Raw genomic sequence first — 25,621 nt, forward strand, 5'->3', positions numbered from 1 at the left:
GCGGGTCGTTGCAAGTAGGCAGGGACAGAGTGGCGGGTAGATTAGGGCTCACTTGTCCGTTTCCCTACCCCCGTCATTACAGAACCGTTTGGGAATGCACAGTATCGAAACAATATCGAAGTTTCGATGCATCGTGCATCCCTACTGCACATACACCCATAAATGGGACTAAACTTACATATTCTTGTGGATGGTAGGAACCAGCATTAAACTAATTAAAGTCACCCAGGGCAGAATGGGAGGAGTCCAAGATCAAAAAACTGAGGCAGTTCCTAACCCCACATATATGATTAACATAAACAACACAAAAGTTTGAACAGCACATTCCAGCAAAATGAAACTATCTATCTAGCATCGCTGGGTCTCCTAAGTGTGTTTTTTTTATTTCAATAAAATATTTTTTCCTATGTCCTTGTTTTTTTTAAAAACTTTATTACTACCGCCTTAGCAATGGCCGATTCACAGCGTCCATTACTAAGGTGGGGCTTAATGTTAGCCAGTGAAGAGGCTAACACTAACCTCCCATTATTACCCAGTTACCCAACTCCACCAGGGGTGCCGGGAAGAACCGGGTACAATGCAGTACCCGACCATCTGGTATTATTTGGTTGGGAAAGGCCAGAAACAGTGGCCCTTCCCACCCTGGTAATGCTAGCCTGCTGCTGCTATGTTGTATCTGGCTGGTTATGAAAAAAAGGGGGGACCCCACATCGTTTTTTCCAAATTGTTTTTTTAAAGGACGTGGGGTTCCCCCCATTTTTCATAACCTGCCAGATACAACACAGCAGCAGCAGGCTAGCATTAACAGGGTAGGAAGGCCCACTGTTTTTGGGCTTTCCTGACTTAACAATACTAGCCTGCGGCCGTCCCAGTACCTGACCATCACTACAGATGGTCAGGTACTGGATCATACCCAACTCTTCTCCTACCAATCAGCTGTTTTGAAGGGGGTGCAGCGCTCTTACGAGCGCTGCTTACCCTTCATTCCGGTCACTTGCTCACACTGTAAATCGCCGCAATTTACTACATAGGCCCCAATTACTATAGTAACTTTTTATAGATGTGGTGCGGGGGGCCACGGGCCCTCCAACAGGGCCGGCGTCAGCACCCAGCGAATCCAGGCAAGTGTCTTTGGGGGGCCACCGGGTGCTGACGCTGCCGGCGTCACTGTCCATATATGGACAGTGATGTCAGGAGGAGAGAAGGAATCCCTGGCTGAGCGCTTGAAGCGGCTCAGCTCCGGGACTCCGTCTCTGGGGAAGCTCCTGACATCACTGTCCATATATGGACAGTGATGTCAGGAACAGAGCAGAAGTTCCAGGCAGAGTGCTAGTAGTGCTCTGCCTGGGACTATGGCTCCGGTATTGTCCCTGACAACACTATCCATATATGGACAGTGATGTCAGGGGCTTCTCCTGAAGCAGAATCCCCAGCCAGAGTGTCGACAATGCTCTGGCTGGGGATTCCACTCCTAGAGGCAACCCCAAAGGTGCTACCTACAGGGAGGAGGGCAGTGTGGCACTACCAGGGAGGGTGGCTGTGTGGCACTACCAGGGAGGAGGGGGCTGTGTGGCACTACCTGGGAGGTGGGTGCTGTGTGGCACTACCTGGAAGGGGGGGCTGTGTGGCACTACCTGGGATGTGGGGCTGTGTGGCACTACCAGGAAGGGAGGCTGTGTGGCACTACTAGGAAGGGGGCTTTGTGGCACTACCTGGCGGGGCAGTGTGGCACTACCTGGGAGGAGGGTGCTGTGTGGCACTACCTGGGAGGGGGAGCTGTGTGGCACTACCTGGGAGGGGGGGCTGTGTGGAACTCTGTAGAGGGCACTAAATTTATGGGGGTACAAACTGGGGGCCTAACTTCTATATGGGGCCATAAACAAAGCCTAATGTTTATATGGGGGCACAAAGTGAAGTTTTCTGCCATTTTACTACCGTCGTGGCCCCCCCTCGCCCCCCGAAAAAGGGGCCTAATAAGTCTGTGTCGCCCAAGGGCCCAAATAAACCTGGAGCTGGCCCTGCCCCCTGGCTTCGGGGCCGGGTCGCGGCTGCGACCCCTATAGTTACACCACTGTATCTATCTATCTATCTATCTACAGTATCTATCTATTTTTAGATTGCACTATCTATCTATTTTGCGGAGCATTCAGTGAAGGGGGGCATTCTGAGTATTGCTATTGGGCACTATGATCTCAGTGTACACCTCTCAGTGTAGACCCAGCCTAATGAGCCTTTTTTTTGTTGATCAGTGTAAAAACAAAAAGCTTAAACAATTCCATTGTGATTCAATAGTATTATTCAATAAGACAGAAAACAAAAATCCAAGGGGACAAACCTTTTTATGGGCACTGAATGTTGAAATATTACAAGGGAAATGCTTGTTGATGGGTTTGAACCTGTCCAATTGAAACCATAGGCCATCAACACAAAACAGCATTCCTTCCTTTTGACACCATTGTAAACACATTTGTTTTATGCAAATGTTATTGATATGTAATATGCATCAAATGTACGCTTGCAAAATGTATGTTTAAACTTATATGTAGATGAAACAAAATTCTGAATTTCCAGTAAGAGAAATGTAACTGTGTTGCTATGGCAACTGTAAAGAATCCTATTTATGCTGTGTTGTGCTTAAAGAATGCAAGGCACAGCACCCATCAATAGTGATCATGTCAAATGGTAGAGGATAGTAAGGGAGCACAATACAAACATCAATAGCACAAGCAGTTTATAATACTGCTGAATTAATTGGAAAATCAAGCACAATTTCTGCCACTAAACATTCAAATTGACTAGTAAGAAGAAAATAGAAATTAAAAATAGAATAGATGCAGTGTACTAAAACACCAACGTCATACACACCTGCCATAAGAGGTCAGACTTTCTCATCAAAGCTTCAGAGATTTAACATAATAACATGAGCGAATAGTAGTTTTGGTGGAGGTTAAAATAATAATAAAAGATAATGAAACAACTGCAAGAAATAGCATAGATTTGTTTTCATTACATTTAGTCTGAACCCCCACCTTCAGCCTTGGAGGGTATTAATAGATCCGTCATCTACCAACAATCTAATGTCTATGGGGACAGTCCTTAGTTAGGTTAAACATCAATTGGCCAGATTGGTTTTCCATGGACATAAGCACAGAGTAGTCTGCTTTTATAATTAACAGTGTGATAAACCGCCTCCCTGAGATTTTAGAGGAAAACCCAGGGTGGACATACAATTTATGCAACCTGCTACTAATGGAGCTATCTATTGTCTATTATATCCTAGGTTCTCAACCTGTGACATGTTTACCCTAGGGAGGAGAAATCATGTATTTAAGGGCCACTTGAACTGTTCTCATTCTGTACCTTTAAAGTGAAGTATGGTGCATGATCATAGCCTTTGGGGGTACTTTAATATAAATTATTTCAGTAGAGGGCACTTTGCTAAGAAACATTATGTAATGTCAAGGTCTGGAAATAGATTCAGATTCCAGTTCCTGAAACAATCTGGAAAGTGGGTGATAATAATAATAAGAGTATGCAAGTTACATTTCGAGTTCGGTACAAGGCTAAGTTGCAACAGTTTGTTGCAAAAGGCAGAGACGTGGTTAGGAAACAACCCAAGTTCGGTACACAAATAATCCGCAACAGTTTGTAGCATAGAGACATTTTCAGGAAACAATGCAAGTTTGTAGCGTAAGACAGAAATGTGGTCAGGAAACCATCCAAGTTTAGTACATAAATATGCATCAGCAGTTTGCAGTGTAAGGCAGCAATTAACTAGACTACAGGCAGGTATCTCAATAGTCTGGCAAGGATGTAGTGCAAGGGCCAGGCTTATTTAGGAAGCCAAAAGCATGAGACTAATCAGGTAATCAAGGCAAGGAATCGCAACAGGCATGAATCAAGAGAACCTATACAATAGATTCAGCATTGGAGTTGTTTAGCAGAGAAAACGAGTTTCTGGGTTTCCTGACAAAAACACTGTTTTAGATCACATGCTCATTCCCATCCATGTCTTATAATTACTAGTATGCAAAATAGCATAACAGATTGTACCACACCCAAGGGCCACAATAAAACGTAAAGGAGTTTTCCCATCTGAGACATTTATAACAGATTGAAAGTATATATCATTAATATATATAAACAAAGAGAACAAGAGATCTCCAGACTAAAGAGCTCAGTATATATATATATATATATATATATATATATATATATATATATATATATATATACGGTGCCAACCAGGAAATTTAAATTTAGAGAAAAGAAAAAGAGAACAAATCCTGGTAAAAAAGAGGCACTCGGCTCAGTATATGTCACAAAATTAGTAATCAAAATGTTATTTTATTAATATATAAAAAGAACTTAAAATTATGCAATCTCGCACAAATAACCACAATTGGACATCACAAACCCAGCCGGGTAATACATGACATGGTTAATTGAATTTAACAGGCGATCCCATTTAAGGTGGCCATATAACAAAATAGTATAGAGTAATAAATAACTTCAAAATAGAGCCACACAAAAATGATCAATCAGGTATAATACCATAAACTACAGGTAACGTGCTGACTAAGGCAATGTCAGATTTCGTATTATGCACAGAAATGAACGATCATACAGGTTAAACAGCGGTGAGTAATGCTAAGTCCATTCACTCCATGCCGTCCACTAGAACCTGCCACTGCTTTTTCCCTGTGCTGGGAGGTTCTAGTGGACGGCATGGAGTGAATGGACTTAGCCTGCTGTTATCTCATTCTGAAGCCTTGAAAAGATACGAGAATCCTGCTGGCTCACGGAATAACCTTCACCTAAAGAGACCCTTCATGGACTTCCTGATACACATAACTTACTGATAAGTACACCTCCTGCATATATTTTTATGTCTCACGGGTTTACTATATGCACACTATAACCAGCAGCTTATCATTACTCACCGCTGTTTAACCTGTATGATCGTTCATTTCTGTGCATAATACGAAATCTGACATTGCCTTAGTCAGCACGTTACCTCTAGTTTATGGTATTATACCTGATTGATCATTTTTGTGTGGCTCTATTTTGAAGTTATTTATTACTCTATACTATTTTGTTATATGGCCACCTTAAATGGGATTTCCTGTTAAATTCGATTAACCATGTCATGTATTACCCGGCCGGGTTTGTGATGTCCAATTGTGGTTATTTGTGCAAGATTGCATAATTTTAAGTTTTTTTATATATTAATAAAATAACATTTTGATTACTAATTTTGTGACATATACTGAGCCGAGTGCCTCTTTTTTACCAGGATTTGTTCTCTTTTTCTTTTTGTTTTCTCTATATATCATTAATGTCTGATAGATGGGAGTTCGACATCTGAGACTCTGATTTATCGGGACAATTAGAGTGCCCTGCTTCACTGTTAAGCAATCTAAAGAAGGGGAAAGGAGGTTCACGCATGCATGCGACTATCTCCATTGTATGGAAGTTATGTAAATATTGAGCCATATAAATTACAATGAAGAGAGCTAAAGGCATGCATGGACAACTCTCCATTTTCCTCTGTGGAGTGCCAAAGCTCAGACATTTATATCTGGATAAAACTGATTTACTGTATTATGCCTAGTGCAAGGCCCGAGAGGGCAATGCATGACAAATGGATTAACTAAACAACGAAGGGAGAATACCAGTCATAGTGTACACAAGGCATAATACATTAATAGTTTTACCTAGATTGCTACCTTAAGTTGCTTAAAATAGAACTTATATACACATAACAGTGCCAGCCACACGGTGCCCCCCCACCAGTGGCAGCCCCACAGTACCCTCATAAAAATTCCAGGCACACAGTTCCCCCCTAAAAGTGCCAGCCACACAGTAACCCACATAATAGTTGCAGCCACACAACGGCCCATAACAGTACGAGCCACGCAGTCCATCATTAGTACTTACTTGCCCCTGTTCCTTACCACTCCTCTTCTCTATGACATGGAAGATACATGGAATGGAGCTGCCATTTGATAGCAGTAGTCCATTTTCGGCAGTTTGTACATCCCAGCTCTAGTGCCATTTATAGGTGACTACTGTAAAGGATCTGCCAGGCACAGCTTCGGGGTTAACGCCCATAGATATTCAGTCTGCACCTGCTTCTATGTCTGTGAGACTGACTCCATCTTCCACCACTCAGGGTGGCAGGCTTAGGAGTAGGAGAACCTATCACAGCCTGGCCAGACGGAGCTAGCTCCCGCCCTCTGTCTATTTATACCTGCCTTTCCTGTTCCTCCTTTGCTTGTGGTTCTTCTCGTTTGGTTTCCTGGCCCTGCTGCAGCTTCTTGTACTATTGTCCTTGCTTCATATTGACCCCGGCTTGCTGACTACTCTCCTTCTCTGCGTTTGGTACCTCGTACACTCCTGGTTTGACTCGGCTTGTTCACTACTCTTCTGCTCTGCGTTTGGCACCTCGTACTCTCCTGGTTTGACTCGGCTTGTTCACTTCTCTTGTTGCTCACGGTGTTGCCGTGGGCAACTGCCCCTTTCTACCCCTAGCTCTGTGTACCCTTGTCTGTTTGTCGTGCACTTATTAAGCGTAGGGACCGTCGCCCAGTTGTACCCCGTCGCCTAGGGTGGGTCGTTGCAAGTAGGCAGGGACTGAGTGGCGGGTAGATTAGGGCTCACTTGTCTGTCTCCCCACCCCCGTCATTACATAATCACAAGCCCATACCTAGTCTAGCCTGGTCCCTGACACCACTATGGACCCCATTGAGACCCTGGCTCAGCAAATGCAGGGTCTCTCCCTACAGGTGCAGGCCCTGGCTCAGAGGGTCAACCAGCCTGATGCTACCATGGTAGTCCCCCTCACCTCACCTCTTGAACGCCACCTCAAGTCGCCCGACCGGTTCTCAGGGGACCGGAAGATTTTTCTCTCCTTTCGGGAGAGTTGTAGGCTCTATTTTCGTTTAAAGCCCCACTCCTCAGGTTCTGAGAGCCAGCGGATGGGTATTATTATGTCCCGGCTCCAGGAAGGGCCCCAAGAATGGGCCTTCTCCTTGGCTCCTGACGCCCCGGAACTTTCCTCCGTTGATCTTTTCTTTTCTGCTCTCGGACTCATCTATGACGAGACTGACAAGACTGCCTTTGCCGAGAGTTAGCTGGTGACCTTACGTCAGGGTAAGAGACCTGTTGAGGAGTATTGCTCTGACTTTAGGAAGTGGTGCGTAGCTTCTCGGTGGAATGACCCTGCCTTAAGGTGCCAGTTTAGGTTGGGTCTGTCGAACGCCCTGAAAGATCTGCTAGTTAGTTATCCCTCTTCTGACTCCCTAGACCAGGTTATGGCTTTAGCGATACGACTTGACCGACGTCTCAGGGAACGACGACTTGAACGTCTTGATGTTTTCTCCTCTGACTCCCCCATGATGCCTCCCGAGGTTCCGTTGCTTCGTTCCTCCCCGGAAGACTCGGAGGTACCTATGCAACTCGGGGCCTCCGTGTCCCCCCAACAACGTAGAGATTTCCGCAGGAAGAATGGTCTCTGCTTCTACTGTGGGGATGACAAGCATCAAGTGAACAACTGTCCTAAGCGTAAGAATGCAGCCGGAGAACTTTCACGCCTAAGTGATCATCGGGGAGGTCACTTGGGCGCACAGGTATTTCCCGTAAACATGAAACGTAATAAAATCTTGCTTCCCTTTCAGGTCTCTTTTGGTGGTAGGTCTGCTACCGGCAGTGCCTTCATGGATTCAGGGTCTTCTGCTAATATCATGTCTGTGGAATTTGCTATGTCTCTAGCTATGCCTTTGATTGATTTGCCTAAACCTGTCCCGGTAGTGGGTATCGACTCCACTCCTCTTGCTAATGGTTATTTTACTCAGCATACCCCTGTTTTTGAACTCCTTGTTGGCTCCATGCATTTGGAGCAGTGCTCTGTACTGTTAATCCAGGGATTATCGTCCGATTTTGTTTGAGGCCTTCCCTGGTTGCAGTTGCATAATCCCACGTTTGACTGGAATTCTGGGGACCTTACCAAGTGGGGTAATGAATGCTTGACGTCATGTTTTTCTGTTAATTCTATTTTTCCCCCTGAGGAGGTGAACACGCTACCTGAGTTTGTTCAGGACTTCGCCGATGTTTTCTCTAAGGAGGCCTCCGAAGTGTTACCTCCTCACAGAGAATATGATTGCGCAATCGATTTGGTACCAGGAGCTAAGCTCCCTAAGGGTAGGATATTTAATCTTTCTTGTCCCGAACGTGAAGCCATGAGAGAGTATATCCAGGAATGCCTGGCCAAGGGTTACATTCGCCCCTCTACTTCTCCGGTAGGTGCTGGCTTCTTCTTCGTAGGGAAGAAGGATGGTGGTCTTAGGCCATACATTGACTACCGAAGCTTGAATAAGGTCACTGTAAGGAACCAGTATCCCCTTCCTCTGATTCCTGATCTCTTTAATCAGGTTCAGGGGGCCCAATGGTTCTCTAAGTTTGATCTACGGGGGGCGTATAACCTTATCCGCATCAAAGAGGGCGATGAGTGGAAGACTGCGTTTAACACGCCCGAAGGTCATTTCGAATACCTCGTCATGCCCTTTGGGTTGTTTAATGCTCCCGCGGTCTTCCAGAATTTCATAAATGAGATTTTAAGAGACTACCTGGGGGTATTTCTTGTAGTGTACCTTGATGACATACTTGTGTTTTCCAAGGACTGGTCCTCCCACATTGAGGATGTCAGGAAGGTGCTCCAGGTCCTTCGAGAAAACAAACTGTTTGCGAAGACCGAAAAATGTGTGTTTGGGGTGCAGGAGATACCATTTTTGGGCCAAATCCTCACTCCTCATGAATTCCGCATGGACCCTGCCAAGGTCCAGGCTGTGGCGGAATGGGTCCAACCTGCCTCCCTGAAGGCGTTACAGTGCTTCCTGGGGTTCGCTAATTATTACAGGAGGTTTATTGCTAACTTCTCGGTCATTGCTAAGCCTCTTACGGATCTCACTCGCAAAGGTGCTGATCTCCTCCACTGGCCTCCTGAGGCTGTCCAGGCTTTTGAGGTCCTTAAGAAGTGCTTTATCTCGGCCCCGGTGCTGGTTCAGCCCAACCAAATGGTGCCATTTATCGTGGAGGTTGATGCGTCCGAGGTGGGAGTGGGGGCTGTCTTGTCCCAGGGTACCAGGTCCCTCACCCATCTCCGTCCCTGTGCCTACTTCTCCAGGAAGTTTTCAACCACTGAGAGTAACTATGATATTGGCAACCGCGAACTCTTAGCCATTAAAGAGGCTCTGTCACCAGATTTTGCAACCCCTATCTGCTATTGCAGCTGATAGGCGCTGCAATGTAGATTACAGTAACGTTTTTATTTTTAAAAAACGAGCATTTTTGGCCAAGTTATGACCATTTTTGTATTTATGCAAATGAGGCTCGCAAAAGTCCAAGTGGGTGTGTTTAAAGTAAAAGTCCAAGTGGGCGTGTATTATGTGCGTACATCGGGGCGTTTTTACTACTTTTACTAGCTGGGCGTTCTGACGAGAAGTATCATCCACTTCTCTTCAGAACGCCCAGCTTCTGTCAGTGCAGACACAGCCGTGTTCTCGAGAGATCACGCTGTGTCGTCACTCACAGGTCCTGCATCGTGTCGGCCACATCGGCACCAGAGGCTACAGTTGATTCTGCAGCAGCATCAGCGTTTGCAGGTAAGTAGCTACATCGACTTACCTGCAAACGCCGATGCTGCTGCAGAATCAACTGTAGCCTCTGGTGCCGATGTGTCCTCGCTCGTCCGACACGATGCAGGACCTGCGAGTGACGACACAGCGTGATCTCTCGAGAACACAGCTGTGTCTGCACTGCAAGAAGCTGGGCGTTCTGAAGAGAAGTGGATGATACTTCTCGTCAGAACGCCCAGCTAGTAAAAGTAGTAAAAACGCCCCGATGTACGCACATAATACACGCCCACTTGGACTTTTACGTTAAACACGCCCACTTGGACTTTTGCAAGCCTCATTTGCATAAATACAAAAATGGTCATAACTTGGCCAAAAATGCTCGTTTTTTAAAAATAAAAACGTTACTGTAATCTACATTGCAGCGCCTATCTGCTGCAATAGCAGATAGGGGTTGCAAAATCTGGTGACAGAGCCTCTTTAAATGGGCATTTGAAGAGTGGCGCCACTTCCTGGAGGGGGCTAGGCACCAGGTAACGGTCCTTACCGACCACAAGAATCTGGTTTTCCTAGAATCTGCCCGGAGGCTAAACCCGAGACAAGCTCGTTGGGCGTTATTTTTTACCAGATTCAACTTTGTGGTTACCTATAGGGCTGGGTCTAAAAATGTTAAGGCTGATGCACTGTCACGTAGCTTCTTGGCCAGCCCTCCTTCGGAGGAAGATCCTGCTTGTATTTTGCCTCCAGGTATAATAATTTCCGCTATTGATTCTGATTTAGTCTCTGAAATTGCGGCTGATCAAGGTTCAGCTCCCGGGAGCCTTCCTGAGAACAAGCTGTTTGTTCCCCTGCAATTCCGGCTAAGGGTACTTAGGGAAAATCATGACTCTGCACTATCTGGCCATCCAGGCATCCTGGGTACCAAGCACCTCATTGGCAGAAACTATTGGTGGCCTGGGTTGCCTAAAGACGTTAAGGCCTACGTCGCCGCTTGTGAAGTTTGTGCTAGGTCCAAGACTCCCAGGTCCCGACCAGCGGGCTTACTATGTTCTTTGCCCATTCTCCAGAGACCTTGGACCCATATCTCCATGGATTTTATCACCGATTTGCCTCCATCTCAAGGCAAGTCGGTGGTGTGGGTTGTAGTAGACCGCTTCAGTAAGATGTGCCACTTTGTGCCCCTCAAGAAACTACCCAATGCTAAGACGTTAGCTACCTTGTTTGTCAAACACATCCTGCGTCTCCATGGGGTCTCTGTCAATATTGTTTCTGACAGAGGGGTACAATTAGTTTCATTGTTTTGGAGAGCCTTCTGTAAAAAGTTGGAGATTGATCTGTCCTTCTCCTCTGCCTTCCATCCTGAAACTAATGGCCAAACTGAGAGGACTAATCTGTCTCTAGAACAATATTTAAGGTGTTTTATCTCTGACTGTCAATATGATTGGGTCTCATTCATTCCCCTCGCCGAATTTTCCCTTAATAACCGGGTCAGTAACTTTTTCTGTAATTTTGGGTTTAATCCACGGTTCTCTTCCGTTTCACCTGGTAGTTCCAACAATCCCGAGGTAGAGGTCGGTTATCGAGAACTGTGCACAGTCTGGGCTCAGGTTCAGAAGAACCTAGAGGCGTCCCAGAGCATACAAAAAACTCAGGCAGATAGAAAATGTTCTGCTAACCCCTTGTTTATGGTTGGGGATCTGGTGTGGCTATCGTCTAAAAATTTGCGCCTTAAGGTCCCGTCCAAGAAGTTTGCTCCCTGGTTTATAGGGCCGTACAAGGTCATTGAAGTCCTCAATCCTGTCTCCTTCCGACTGGAGTTGCCCCCATCTTTTCGAGTACACGACAGGGGGCAGAATTCGAGGTGGCCAAGATTGTGGACAGCAGGATGGTCCAAGGCTCCCTCCAGTACCTGGTCCATTGGAGAGGATACGGGCCTGAGGAGAGGACTTGGGTACCCGCTCGGGATGTTCACGCTGGGATATTGGTCAGGAGGTTTCACCTTCGTTTCCCCAGTAAACCAGGTCCACTTAGAAAGGGTCCGGTGGCCCCTCATAAAAGGGGGGGTACTGTAAAGGATCTGCCAGGCACAGCTTCGGGGTTAACGCCCATAGATAATCAGTCTGCACCTGCTTCTATGTCTGTGAGACTGACTCCATCTTCCACCACTCAGGGTGGCAGGCTTAGGAGTGGGAGAACCTATCACAGCCTGGCCAGACGGAGCTAGCTCCCGCCCTCTGTCTATTTATACCTGCCTTTCTTGTTCCTCCTTTGCTTGTGGTTCTTCTCGTCTGGTTTCCTGGCCCTGCTGCAGCTTCTTGTACTATTGTCCTTGCTTCATATTGACCCCGGCTTGCTGACTACTCTCCTTCTCTGCGTTTGGTACTTCGTACACTCCTGGTTTGACTCGGCTTGTTCACTACTCTTCTGCTCTGCGTTTGGCACCTCGTACTCACCTCCTTACAGCCTGGCCAATCAGGGTGAAGTCTGGGAGTAATAACGTCAGCACTAAAATCGTGCTAACCGGCACTTAACTTGAAACAATCCCTGATGATTTGTCACATTCAATAGTGACATTGAAACGCGTAGGGTTGTAATTAATTGTTCAGCAGTTGGTCTCAGAGCTGGAAACTTTTAAAGGGAATATCGGTCTGCTAACAGGACTGTTGATAGACCCTTTCTCTTTGACCACATGCTGTGAGCCTGTTGGGCTGGAACAATCATTTCTCAGCAAGTGGTTGTGAGGGCTGTATATTATAAGAGGAGATTCTGGTCTGCAAATAGAAATCTCAATAGACCGTCTCCTATCCCTGACCACTTGCCTGAGCCTGAACATATGTCCTATTGGGCCACATGAGCCAATTTTAATGTGACTACCCTGTAAGTCAATGTCTGACCCTTTAAAAAAGCCTTGAAACGTGACTTAGGTTATCAACCCAACCAGAAATACCCAACAGTTGCTCCTTGGTAGCCACCATAGTTGGCACTAGAGACAATTTTCTTCCTGCTGGAAGATGTGACCTCCCGACGCCCGCAGCCATGGATTAGTGAGTGCTGGTTCGCATCTCCTTCCTAGGAGACGCCAGTACTCAATTCTGCTCCAGTCCGCTGTGTCCCATAGGGTTTTCGCACACGCTCGTGCCTGGTCTTAAAGGGCCAGCACGCGCACATGAGGACAATCATCATTATCAACTACAATGATTTCTTGGACTATAAGAAGGGCCTTGCCCTTCTGATCCTTGCCTGCGCGTTGTTAGTGTATCCCAAGTATGTCTTGCAAATGGTCCCTTAGTGTTTCCTGTTCCAGTTGTTACCCGTGCCCTGTTACCTGTTCCTGTATTCCGTGCTGTGTTCTTGTTCCTGTGACAACTAGTGTTGGAGTCGTGTCTACTGCACCTACTGTCGTTTGCCACGTCCTATGTTTTCCGCCACGTCCAGTGTGATCCGCCACGTCTGGCTCAACGTGCTGCACCAGCTGTCATCTGCCACGTCTGGTATAACCTGCTGCACCCACCTCCATCCGTGCCAAAGCCTCGGCCACTGTCTTAACTATTCAGGTACCCTAGTGCGGGACTTTGTATTCCTGGGGTGCTCTGTTTGGCCAGCTGCCTCCCCGCTACGGCGGTGCAGCCTTGTGGGTCCACATACCCACAGCCCATGACAGTACGCTCAGGCCATGGACCCTGCTGGTCAACCTGAGACCTTGACGACACAAGCCATGCTGGCCAAGATGCAAGACCTCCAGTCACGGCAAGACCAACTCCTCCTGTCGGTGAACGCCATTGCTCATCGGCTGGTTGCTCCAACCACAGTCGTCACCGCACCCATTTCTGCTATTCCTCATGCTACACTTCCTGTCAGTACCAGTGCCGATCCCCTGTGCTTCTTGCCGCTACCTCCTCATTAAGACGGAGACACGAGGACCTGCAGGGAATTTCTGAATCAGTGCCAGATCCACTTCAGACTACATGCCAGGGCCTTATCTTTTGATGATGTCAGGATCGCCTTCATCATCTCTCTCCTTACTGGCAAAGCTCTGGCATTGGCAAATCCTCTGTGAGAACATCAGGGACCAGAGACCCGTGACTTGCAGTGCTTCTTACGGACTTTCCGCTCGATTTTTGAAGAACCTGGGAGAGTTCCTTCGGCTGCTGCATCCCTGCTGACCCTACACCAGGGAGACAACTCCGTGGGCGAGTATGCCACCCAGTTCCGTACCCTGGCTGCTGAATTAACTTGGAACAACGAAGCTTTGGTGGCCACATTCTGGCAGGGACTGTCTTCTGGGATTAAAGACAAGCTGGCCACTTGCGATCTGCCATCTACCCTGAACGATCTCATCCTACTTGCCACCCGGGTTGACATGAGGATCTGGGAGCATTCCCAAAAGGTTCTCTGGGAGAGAGAACTTCCTAGACGGGATTCTACTTTCCGGCAATCCTTACTATCCTCCTCAGTCGTCCCACCAGAGGATCCTGTGCAGATGAACCGAGTCAAATTGTCTACCCAGGAGAGACAACGCAGACGTACTTCTGGACTTTGTCTGTTTGCAGCCTCAGAGGCCATATTGTGTGTTTGTGTCCCCAGAGGACAGAGAAACCCCAGTGCCTAGGATTGGTTGGAGAGACAACCTTAGGTGGAACGGTATCAAATAAAACATTCTGTTCCAAGTTGACTATTCCTGTGACGATAGTATCCGGAAAGAGGACACATCGGGTTTCTGCCTATCTAGACTCCGGGTCCACAGCAAACAATCCAAAAGGAGCTAGTGGATCATCTCCAGTTGCCCACAGTTCCCCTGGAGACACCTTTGGCTGTTGCCTCATTGAATGGACTGCCTCTGCCCGATCAGATCGTATCTAAGACCAAGCCGTCGAAGCTCTAAGTTGGAGCCCTTCAGTCGGAACTAATTAAATTTCTTGTTTTGCCCAAGGCCATCAATCCTGTTCTGCTGGGCCTGCCTTGGCTTCGACTGCATGCCCCAGTCCTGGACTGGAATTCTGGAGAGGTTCTCCAATGGGGCTCCAAGTGCCTCGGTCATTGTCTGTTGCAGATCCATCCTGTCCAGCCTCCTCTGCCTCAGTCTTTGGCGGGACTGCCCCCCCCCCCATTTTGCTCAGTTTGCAGATGTCTTCAGCAAGAGGGAGGCTGAGACGCTGCCTGCACATCGGACTTATGACTGCCCCATTGAACTGGTTCCTAATGCCTCTCTCCCCCGTGGACGGGTATATCATCTCTCCTTGCCAGAGTTTCTATCCATGTCAGCCTATATCAAGGAGAAAGTGGAGAGACGTTTCATACGTAAGTCTTCCTCCCCGGCCGGGGCTGGGTTCTTCTTCGTTAAAAAGAAAGACGGATCCCTTCGACCCTGCATTGACTACTGTGGTCTCACCCAGATCACGGTCAAGAACAAATACCCATTGCCATTTATATCCGAACTGTTTGACCGTATACGAGGAGCCAGAACTTTTTCAAAACTAGACTTGCGTGGGGCTTATAATTTGATCCGAATCCGTCAAGGGGACGAGTGGAAGACGGCATTCAACACTCGAGACGGGCACTACAAATAGCTGGTGATGCCATTTGGACTGTGTAACGCTCCTGCGGTCTTCCAGGAATTCGTCAATGATATCTTACGAGATCTCCTCTATGTCTGTCTTGTAGTTTATCTCGATTATATTTTAATTTTCTCCCCAGATCGGACGACTCATCGGAGGCATGTCCATCATGTTCTACTGCGATTAAGGGTGAATCGTTTATATGCCAAGCTGGAGAAGTGCATCTTTGAAAATAATTCTCTGCCCTTTCTGAGCTACATCATCTCGGATCAAGGTCTCAAGATGGATCCTGAGAAAGTAAAAGCTGTCCTGGAATGGCCACGTCCCCAAGGCCTGAGGTCCATACAGCGTTTTCTAGGATTTGCCAATTTCTACTGCCAGTTTATCCCAAACTTCTCATCACTGACAGCTCCCATCTCTACACTTACCAAGAAGGGTGTGAACGCCAAGGTGTGGACTCCAGAGGCAGAATCCGCATTTATTAGCCTCAAGAAAGCCTTCACTTCAGTCTCCATCCTCCATCATCCTGACGTATCTCGGCAGTTTTTATTGGAGGTGGACGCTTCTTCTGTTGGTACAGGTGCACTTCTGTTCCAGAGGAGCTCCAAAGGAAAGGCAGTTGTATGTGGCTATTATTCAAGACTTTTTTCTTCTGCAGAGCGCAATTACTCTATTGGGGATCGGGAACTACTGGCAATCAAATTGGCTCTGGAGGAATGGAGATCTTCTAGAGGGCACAGCTCACTCTATCCTGATCTACACCATTTACAAGAACCTCACTTATCTTCAGTCCGCTCAATGACTGAGTCCCCGTTAAGCTAGGTGGTCGCTGTTCTTGACTTGTTTCCAATTTGTGCTCCACTACCATCCCACTGACAAGAATGTGAGGGTCGATGCCCTGTCCAGGTCATTTGAGATGGATGACACGGTGGAGTCCCTTCAAAGTATCATAGACCCGTCTTGCATTGTCACTGCCAATCCTTTGCAGGTTAGAGACATCCCTCCAGGGAGGACTTTTGTTCGGTTGGCAGACGAGAGAAGAATTCTCCGCTGGGGACACAGTTCTTAACTGGCTGGGCACGCTGGTGTTCATAAGACCCGAGACCTGATTGCTCGTCACTTCTGGTGGCCGACGCTACCCAAAGATGTTGTGGACTTTGTCTCTTCTTGCACGGTGTATGCTTCTAACAAGGTTACTCAAAGCCTGCTTCAACCTCTGCCTGTACCCAATGCCCCCTGGCAGCACATTGCGATTGACTTTGTCACAGACCTTTCTCCCTCGGCAGGATGCAACACTGTCTGGGTGGTGGTGGACCGGTTCTCGAAGATGGCACATTTTATCCCGCTGACCGGCTTACCTTCTGCTCCCCGACTGGCAAGTCTCTTCATTCAGCACATCTTCCGCTTGCATGGCTTGCCCCTTCACATTGTGTCCGATCGGGAGGTTAAATTTACTTCAAAATTCTGGAGAGCCCTCTGTAAACTCCTGGATGTGAGATTGGACTTTTCCTCAGCCTATCACCCCCAGTCCAATGGGCAAGTCGAGAGGATCAACCAGATCATGGAGAATTATCTCCACCACTTCATCTCCTTGCAGCATGATAACTGGGTACAGCTTCTTCCATGGGCCGAGTTCTCGTATAACAACCACACAAGTGAGTCCACCACATCCACACCGTTTTATATTGTGTACAGTCAACATCCTAGAGTCCCTCTTCCTGTGTCGACTACATCTCAGGTACCCGCTGCTGACTCTGCATTTAGGGACTTTCTGCAAATCTGGCAACAGACCCGGTCCTCTATTTAACTGGCAGTCGATCGCATGAAGCGAAAAGCAGATACAAAAAGAAGAGACCCACCTCACTATCTTCCAGGTACCAAAATCTGGCAGTCCTCACGGAACATACGTTTAAAGGTGCCTTCATACAAGTTTGCTCCCAGGTTCCTCTGCCCTTTTGAGATTTTGCAACAGATAAACCCTGTCACCTATAAGCTGCGGCTGCTTCCTACCCTCAGAATCCCTAACTCCTTTCTTGTGTCCCTCCTGAAGCCGGTGGTCTTGAACCGCTAGAGTAAGACTTCCAGTTCCACAGTTGCTCCCAGCGGTTCTTCCGATGTGTTTGAGGTGAGGGAGATCTTGGACTGCAAAAGGGTAGGAGGAAGGACTTTCTATTTGGTGAACTAAAGTGGGTTTGGTCCTGAGGAGAGGTCCTGGGAGCTGGAAGAGAACTTCAGTGCCCCTGCTCTCGTTAAGAAATTCCTCTCTCGCTCTGGCCCCAAGAAGAGGGGATACTGTAGTGTTCATGGCCGCGGGCCGTCGGGTTTACTCACCTCCCGACGCCCACAGCCATGGATCAGTGAGCGCTGGCTCGCATCTCCATCTTCTTTTTTGCTAATAAGCTCCCTAAGGTTAAAGAATTATTCCCATCTACAAAAATCGAGCTATTAAGCTCACCCTTCTAAAGGTAATAATTTTTGTAATTACCTGTCTTTAGCCCAGCGATGTCGTTTTCGGGATATTCTTGCTTGAAGTCGCTGTCAGTCCCTCTTTGTTTGTAGCTCGTTGTCTAGGGATCCGGCCACCAATATTTACCTTTAGCGCTGGCCGCGCATGGGCAATGATATCCTCTCCGTCCTTAGGAGAGGATGTAATTTCTAGCATGAACGCGCATATCGGCGCATGCCCATTAGATTCCGGGCCGGCCACCAGTCTGGAGGAGAAGTCAGCGGTCCGCTCAAGGTACTGCATGTAACGTGTGTGTGTGTGTGTGTGTGTTTGTGTGTGTATATGTGCATATGTGTGTATATGTGTGAAGGGTGCCGTGGTGTTGCAATTTACAGTGTGTTCGTCTGAACCAGGCTTACCATGCCTGGTTGAGACGAATATTCTCCCGATGCTGCTAGAACTACATTAGCTAGCAACGTCGGGAGCGCGCACACTGCAGAGCGGCTTGATTGACATCAAGCCGCTCACGTACCTTTTTATAAAAGATAACTAGCACTAGCTGAGTTATCAAGTTTAAAAAAAAAGGTAGTTAGGGAATTCATTTTTAAAAACTTTTAAAAGCAAATAATTTTTTATTTCATTTCAGCATAGAATGCCTAAAAAAAATTGACTCAGCTTGGGAATAACCCTTTAACCCATTCCCGTCGTAAACAACTTCCAGATTTTCATTTTCGTTTTTTCCTCCCCACATTCCAGAAGCCATAACGTCTTTATTTTTCCATCGATATAGTACTATGAGGGCTCGATTTTTGCGGGACGAGTTGTAGTTTTTCGTAGCACCATTTATTTGGCCGTATAATGTACTAGGAAACGGGAAAAAAATTATTTGTGGGGTAGAAAATGAAAAAAAACAGCAATTCCTCCATGTTTTTTTGCGCACCGTTTTTACGGAATTCACTGTGCAATTAAAACAACATGTTAACTTTATTCTGTGGGTCAATACGACTACGGCGATACCAAATATATATAGTTTTTTCTATATTTTACTACTTTTACATGTAAAAACCTAAGTGTAAAAATTCTGAGAGCCTTACGTTTTTTATTTTTTCGTCGATTAAGTGGTATGAGGGCTTATTTTTTGCGGGATAAACTGTAGTTTTTAATAATACCATTTTGGTGTACATGCGATGGTTTGATCACTTTTTATTTCATTTTTTGTGGGAGATGAGGTGACCAAAAAATAGGCATTCTGGCGTTTACAAATTTTTTTTTTCACGGCGTTCACCGTGCATGTTAAATAATGATATATTGTAATAGTTCAGACTTTTACGGACTCGGCGATACCAATTATGTTTATTTATTTATTTTTTTACTATGCTCTAGGGGGAAAATGGGAAAAGGTTTTTTTTTTTTACACAAAAAAAAACTTTATTTAACTAATTTTTACTTTTTTTAATAGTCCCCCTAGGGTACTTCAACCAGCGATCGTTAGATCGCTTGCACGATATACTGCAATACTAATGTATTGCAGTATATCGTGATTCTGACAGGCACCCGTTAAGCCCTGCCAAAGATGGCGGACCTGGGGGCGTTCACTAAGCCCCCAGGCAGCCATAGCAACCATCGCCCCCCCACGATTGCTTTGCGGGGGGCGCGATGAGCTGTTAGAGGGGCTTGCCCCCCTCTTTCTGACAATTTAAATGCTGCGATGCCACTAGTTACTCTGAAGTGTCGGCTGTAACATACAGCTGACACCAGCATCGTATGGATCGAGCTCAATGCGTGAGCCCGCTCCATACTTCCCCTACCCGACTTTGGTGTATGGACACGTCAAATGTCGGGAAGGGGTTAAAGGCATCTCTTTATTTTACGGCCTATTTTCTATCTATACCCCTACTGCCAAACTCTCATACATGTCCACATGGGATATGGATTTGGGGCTAGATATCTCCTTCCAAGATTGGTTTAAAGCATTGGCTTGGGTGAGAAAATCTTCTAAAAGTTCGATACATTGGGAAATGCTTTCTGTTGGTAACTTACACCTTACACCTGTACGTGTCGCTAAAATGTCAAGCTTGGCTTCGGAGTCATGTTGGAGGGGATGTGGAGCAAAGGGTACTTATATGCATATGTGGTGGGACTTTCCAATTGTCACTTCCGTATGGTTGATTGCTTTTCAGCTTATCTCAAAAATTGTAAAATCTAAGATAACGGTTTCAACTGGATTGGCTTTATGCTTTCTAGGTGTGGACCTACTTCTCCCCTCTGGGCGCATTGTTACATCCCACATTATGGCCGCGAGATTTATGATAGCTCGCCAATGGAAACTGGCTGACCCTTTGACTAAAGCGGAGTTTGTTAACCGAATTTAATTCTCTTATCATATGGAGAAGTCGTGGGCCTTTAAGACCATCCCGATAGTCAAATTTGAAAGAATGTGGAAACCTTGGAGCGAATTTGCCCTACCCTCAGACTGAACCTTCCCTCCCTCTCTCTACATGACTCTGCAGCCAGAATAGGTATTTTGTCGGTTGCACTTATACTGCCCATCCTTTAGCCCTATAATTGGCTACATGTAAATCTATGTAAATTAACACTGCTCCTTTCTCCTGTTTCTATTCTTTGTATATTATACCATAAATCCCTGTGATGTTTGTGGTGTTTTGTACGTTTTGTAAATTATATTCTATGCCCGCCCCTGGGGAAACCAACTACGTACAGTGTTGAGGTACATACTTATAGACAAAGATGAACAACACTGATACGGATGTAAACACTGTGTGTAAGTAAAGGTCCCTGAGGATTGCACTTGGGAGACTTTATAGCACATTTTACAGGGTGGGCCATTTATATGGATACACCTAAATAAAATGGGAATGGTTGGTGATATTAACTTCCTGTTTGTGGCACATTAGTATATGGGAGGGGGGAAACTTTTCAAGCTGGGTGTTGACCATGGCGGCCATTTTGAAGTCGGACATTTTGTATCCAACTTTCGTTTTTTCAATGGGAAGAGGGTCATGTGACACATCAAACTTATCGAGAATTTCACAAGAAAAACAATGGTGTGCTTGGTTTTTAACAATACTTTATTCTTTCATGAGTTATTTACAAGTTTCTGACCACTTATAAAATGTGTTCAAAGTGCTGCCCATTGTGTTGGATTGTCAATGCAACCCTCTTCTCCCACTCTTCACACACTGATAGCAACACCGCAGAAGAAATGCCTCCCGATCTGACCCTTTTAGACTTTTATCTTTGGGGTCATCTGAAGGCAATTGTCTATGCTGTGAAGATACGAGATGTGCAGCAACTGAAACTACGGATACTGGAAGCCTGTGCTAGCATATCTTCTGCGGTGTTGCTATCAGTGTGTGAAGAGTGGGAGAAGAGGGTTGCATTGACAATCCAACACAATGGGCAGCACTTTGAACACATTTTATAAGTAGTCAGAAACTTGTAAATAACTCATGAAAGAATAAAGTAACGTTAAAACCAAGCACACCATTGTTTTTCTTGTGAAATTCTCGATAAGTTTGATGTGTCACATGACCCTCTTCCCATTGAAAAAACTAAAGTTGGATACAAAATGTCCGACTTCAAAATGGCCGCCATGGTCAACACCCAGCTTGAAAAGTTTCCCCCCTCCCATATACTAATGTGCCACAAACAGGAAGTTAATATCACCAACCATTCCCATTTTATTTAGGTGTATCCATATAAATGGCCCACCCTGTATATTAAAAAAAAGAGCACCGCAGATAATGTCCCTTTGTGCTATGCAGATGTTTTAGCTGCTTCTGAGAAAGCTTAGTGATAACCAATATGGACATTACTACTATAGCTCACAGTTTTCCTAAGTGGCATATCTATTTGTTTGTTTGCCAATTCTTTATACTTTCTTTTTACTCAATAAAAAGATAATAGTATGGGTATTGTTTCTATAAATAAAATGAACCTGTACCCTTTTAGCTGGTTGTTTTACTTTTAAATGATGTGAGGAAGATAGAAGTCACATGATCATGGCTGCATATACCAGCACTGCTCTGTTTAAACAGTGTTTCAGGAAGTGAGCAAATGTAAATGACTTTAAAAGGCGTTACACAATAAATAGAATGAGATCTCTGTACTGAGGAGCTATTGTACTTCCTATTATTTGTTGTCGAGACAAACTATCCCAATGTTTCCCAAGAACAAGTTAATCATGTTCGTCCTCATGACCAAAGTACTTTATTTGCTGGTGTATTACACTCCAGTGGGTGGTACCAGTTACGTAGGTTGGAAATTGTCCATTTATTAGTAATAGAAGCTCTGCAGTTTGCCACAGCTGTGTAAGTACATGTCTACATTTCGTGAGTATAAATAAATGATTTTAGATAGCTTTTTTTACCTTTTTTCTTTTCACTAGTTGTTATAACATTTTACTCAAACCTATTCTTCTGATCATGTAGATTTTTAGGGGGACAGCCCAATTGTGATCTTATGTCTACCATTGGGGCAAAGAAGGATCAGGCATGATAGATTTCAAAATGCTCAATCCTGTATTCCCAGAGGTGACTGGCATCAGCTTGTTCCTGCTACCTACTGAAATAAAAAGGTAGGAGAGACCGCTATGGGCCAAATGAACATTTGTCTGACCGTTATCTTATGTGTATGTCCAGCTTAAAGAGGCTCTGTCACCACATTATAAGTGCCCTATCTCCTATATAAGGAGATCGGCGCTGTAATGTAGGTGACAGTAATGCTTTTTATTTAAAAAAACGATTTTTTTTCACAAAGTTAGGAGCGATTTAAGTTTATGCTAATGAGCTTTCTTAATGCCCAAGTGGGCGTACTTTTACTTTCGACCAAGTGGGCGTTGTGCAGAGGAGTGCATGACGCTGACCAATCAGCATCATGCACTCCTCTCCATTCATTTACACTGCACTAGCGATATAGATATATCGCTATGTGCAGCCTCATACACAAGCCCTAACATTACTACAGTGTCCTGATAATGAATACACATGAAATCCAGCCTGGACGTCATGTGTACTCAGAATCCTGACATTTCTGACTCTTTTTTTGTGAGATTCCGGCAAGTGAAACCAAATCTCGTTTAGCTCCGAGATCTCGCGAGATTTTGTATCCGTTGCTGGAATCTCACAAAAAAGAGTCAGAAGTGTCAGGATTCTGAGTACACATGACGTCCAGGCTGGATGGTCATGTGTATTCATTATCAGGACACTGTAGTAATGTTAGGGCTTGTGTATGAGGCTGCACATAGCGATATATCTATATCGCTAGTTCAGTGTAAATGAATGGAGAGGAGTGCATGATGCCGATTGGTCAGCGTCATACACTCCTCTGTACAACGCCCACTTGGTCGAAAGTAAAAGTACGCCCACTTGGGCATTAAGAAAGCTCATTAGCATAAACTTAAATCACTCCTAACGTTGTGAAAAAAGATCGGTTTTTTAAATAAAAAGCATTACTGTCATCTACATTACAGCGCCGATCTCCTTATGTAGGAGATAGGGCACTTATAATGTGGTGACAGAGCCTCTTTAAACCAAATGGAGGAGCTTGCTAATAACAAACAAGAATCTAGGATGGAGAATTTTACCAACCCAGACATAAATTGGAAGTTGAAATCTTCAGATCCAATAAAGACACATGTTTTTGTCAAAACTACCTTTCACGACTGATGCAGGACCCAACAAGGGAAGGGGGGGGGGGGGATTTTGTTGAAGGGCACCTAGGAAATAATGACAGCAACATAATAAGTTCACAGTTTTCTTTCGCTAAAATGTTTTGTAGGGAGATACAAATCAGAGACTAAATTTATTCAGCTTAGATATGCAGTTAAGTTCACAGACTAGGACAATTAGAATAACATAAGCTCAATGGCAGATTTTAAAAAAGTATTTATTTGTATATATATATATATATATATATATATATAAAAGCAGAGGATTGGAGCAGCACTGTGAACAAATGCCTGACTACGCTGGTGCAAAGCTTCAAAAATAAAGGAGTGACCTCTCCTTATGTGTTAGATATCCAAAAAAGAGAACGTGAAGCAGCACTCAAATTAAGTGAATTTATTCATCCAACATGGAACCACAACGTTTCACCTCCTCTATGAAGGCATTTTCAAGTGACAGAAACTGAGTCGGTGCTATCATCCCCGGATGTCCGTTGTATCTTACAGCGGACATCCGGCTGTAATGGCGGGGACCGAAATTAGCTTAGATCACCGCCATTAACCCCTTAAATGCAGCCATCAAACGCGATCGCTACATTTAAGGTGTTTGCAGCTCATCGGAACCCAGCAATGAAATCGCCACGGTTCCGTTGGCTGCAATGGCAACCGGAGCCCTAATACTGGCCTCCCGGTCTGCCTAGCACGGAAAACTTCCAGCCTACGCCCTGCGGCGGAGCCTGAACGGCTTCCGTAGCCGCCTGCAAGATAGCGCCGGCTCAGGAGCTGATCCGGCGTCGTCAGCGGTGGAAGTCAGCTGTGTGTTACAGCTGACATCCACCTGTAAGGGCAGGAACCGTAGGTAGTGCAATGTATTATAAAAAAAAAATCTGACAGTTGGACCTTCAAGTCCCCTAGTGAGACTTGAAAAAAAGTGTAAAAAAAGTGTAAGAAAAAAGTAAAAAAAATAAGTTTGAAAATATAATAAAAGTTTCAAGTAATAAAATAAAACACAATCGCCCTGTTCCCTTATCAAGTCCTTTATTATTGAAAAAAAATAATAAACCATACGTATTTGGTATCGCCGCGACCGTAACGACCTGAGGTATAAAATATTATATTATTTATTGCATGCGGTGAACAGCGTAAAAAAATACGTCAAAAACTATACCAGAGTTTCTTTTTGGTCACTTTGCCCTACAAATATTGAAATAAAAAGTGATAAAAAAGTCGCACGTATCCAAAAATGGTACCTATAAAAACTATAGCTCGTCTCGCAAAAAACAAGCCCTCATACAGCTTCATCGACGAAAAGTTAAAAAGTTATGGTTCTTACAACTTGGCAACAGAAAAAATACATTCTTTTTCCAAAAGTAATTTTATTGTGCAAAACGTTGTAAAACATAAAAAAGTTCTATAAATTAGGTATCGCCGGAATCGGACTGACGCGCAGAATAAAGGTAACATGTAATTTATAACGCGCGGTGAACGTTGTATAAAAAAACCTAAAAAAACTATGCCAGAATTGCGGTGTTTTGGTTATCTGGCCTCCCAAAAAATAGGATAAAAGGTGATCAAAAAGTCGCATGTACCCCAAAATGGTACCAATAAAAACTACAGCTCGTCCCGCAAAAAAACAGCCCTCATACCACTACGTCTATGAAAAAATAAAATTAGTTAAGGCTCCAATGTCAGGAAATAAAAAAAATATGCAGTTGTGCAGCCCGAGGGGAACATTTCTTCTGTTTCAAGAGGCGATTTATCAAGGCCCTAAAATTAGGGAACCAGGAAGGGGAGGGGGGCCCAAACATATCTGCTGGAAGGGACGGTGCCCGTATTATACCAGGACAACACTGCCCAGCGAAATTACCCAAACGGCAAAGGTGCGGAGTGTGGACCAAGGATGCCATATATCAGTTCGACACTGGCCTGTGCAGAAAGGATTGCTTCACAGCATAACACACATCTATGGATCATTTTACCACCTGACTATGCCCCTGATGTACTCTGCTCGGCTTACATGTACCCCACATTATAAACGGAAACACCAGCAATACTCAAACAAATCTACTACCAAGCAAAATCCGCTCTCCAAAAGCCAAATGGCGCTCCCTCCCCTCTGAATCGTACAGCGTGCCCAAACATCAGTTTCCTTCCACATATATGGCATCGCCATACCCGGGAAAACCCTTTTAACAATTTTTGGGGTGTGTGTCTCCAGTGGCATAAGCTGGGCACGACATATTTGCCACTGAAATGGCATATCTAGGGAAAAATATAAATGTTTAATTTGCACCATCCGCAG

The 25,621-nt window shown here is 45.2% G+C and overlaps 1 protein-coding gene across 3 annotated transcripts in view; it reads left to right on the forward strand.

Moving 5' to 3' along the window:
* The window catches only part of LOC142743518 (catechol O-methyltransferase-like), an 89,609-nt gene that overhangs the window by 19,295 nt on the left and 44,693 nt on the right, over positions 1-25,621 (forward strand). Inside the window, exon 1 of one of the 3 annotated variants that reach the window (XM_075854368.1) lies at positions 21,861-21,964. The exons of 1 other annotated variant lie outside the window; for it this stretch is intronic. The gene's annotated coding sequence lies outside the window, so the exon portion shown is untranslated. Of the gene's footprint in view, positions 1-21,860; positions 21,965-22,090; positions 22,231-25,621 lie in introns of those variants that run through there. One more of the 3 variants, XM_075854378.1, reaches the window with a different exon arrangement.

This window comes from Rhinoderma darwinii, chromosome 1, assembly GCF_050947455.1.
Source record: "Rhinoderma darwinii isolate aRhiDar2 chromosome 1, aRhiDar2.hap1, whole genome shotgun sequence".
NCBI lineage: Eukaryota > Metazoa > Chordata > Amphibia > Anura > Rhinodermatidae > Rhinoderma > Rhinoderma darwinii.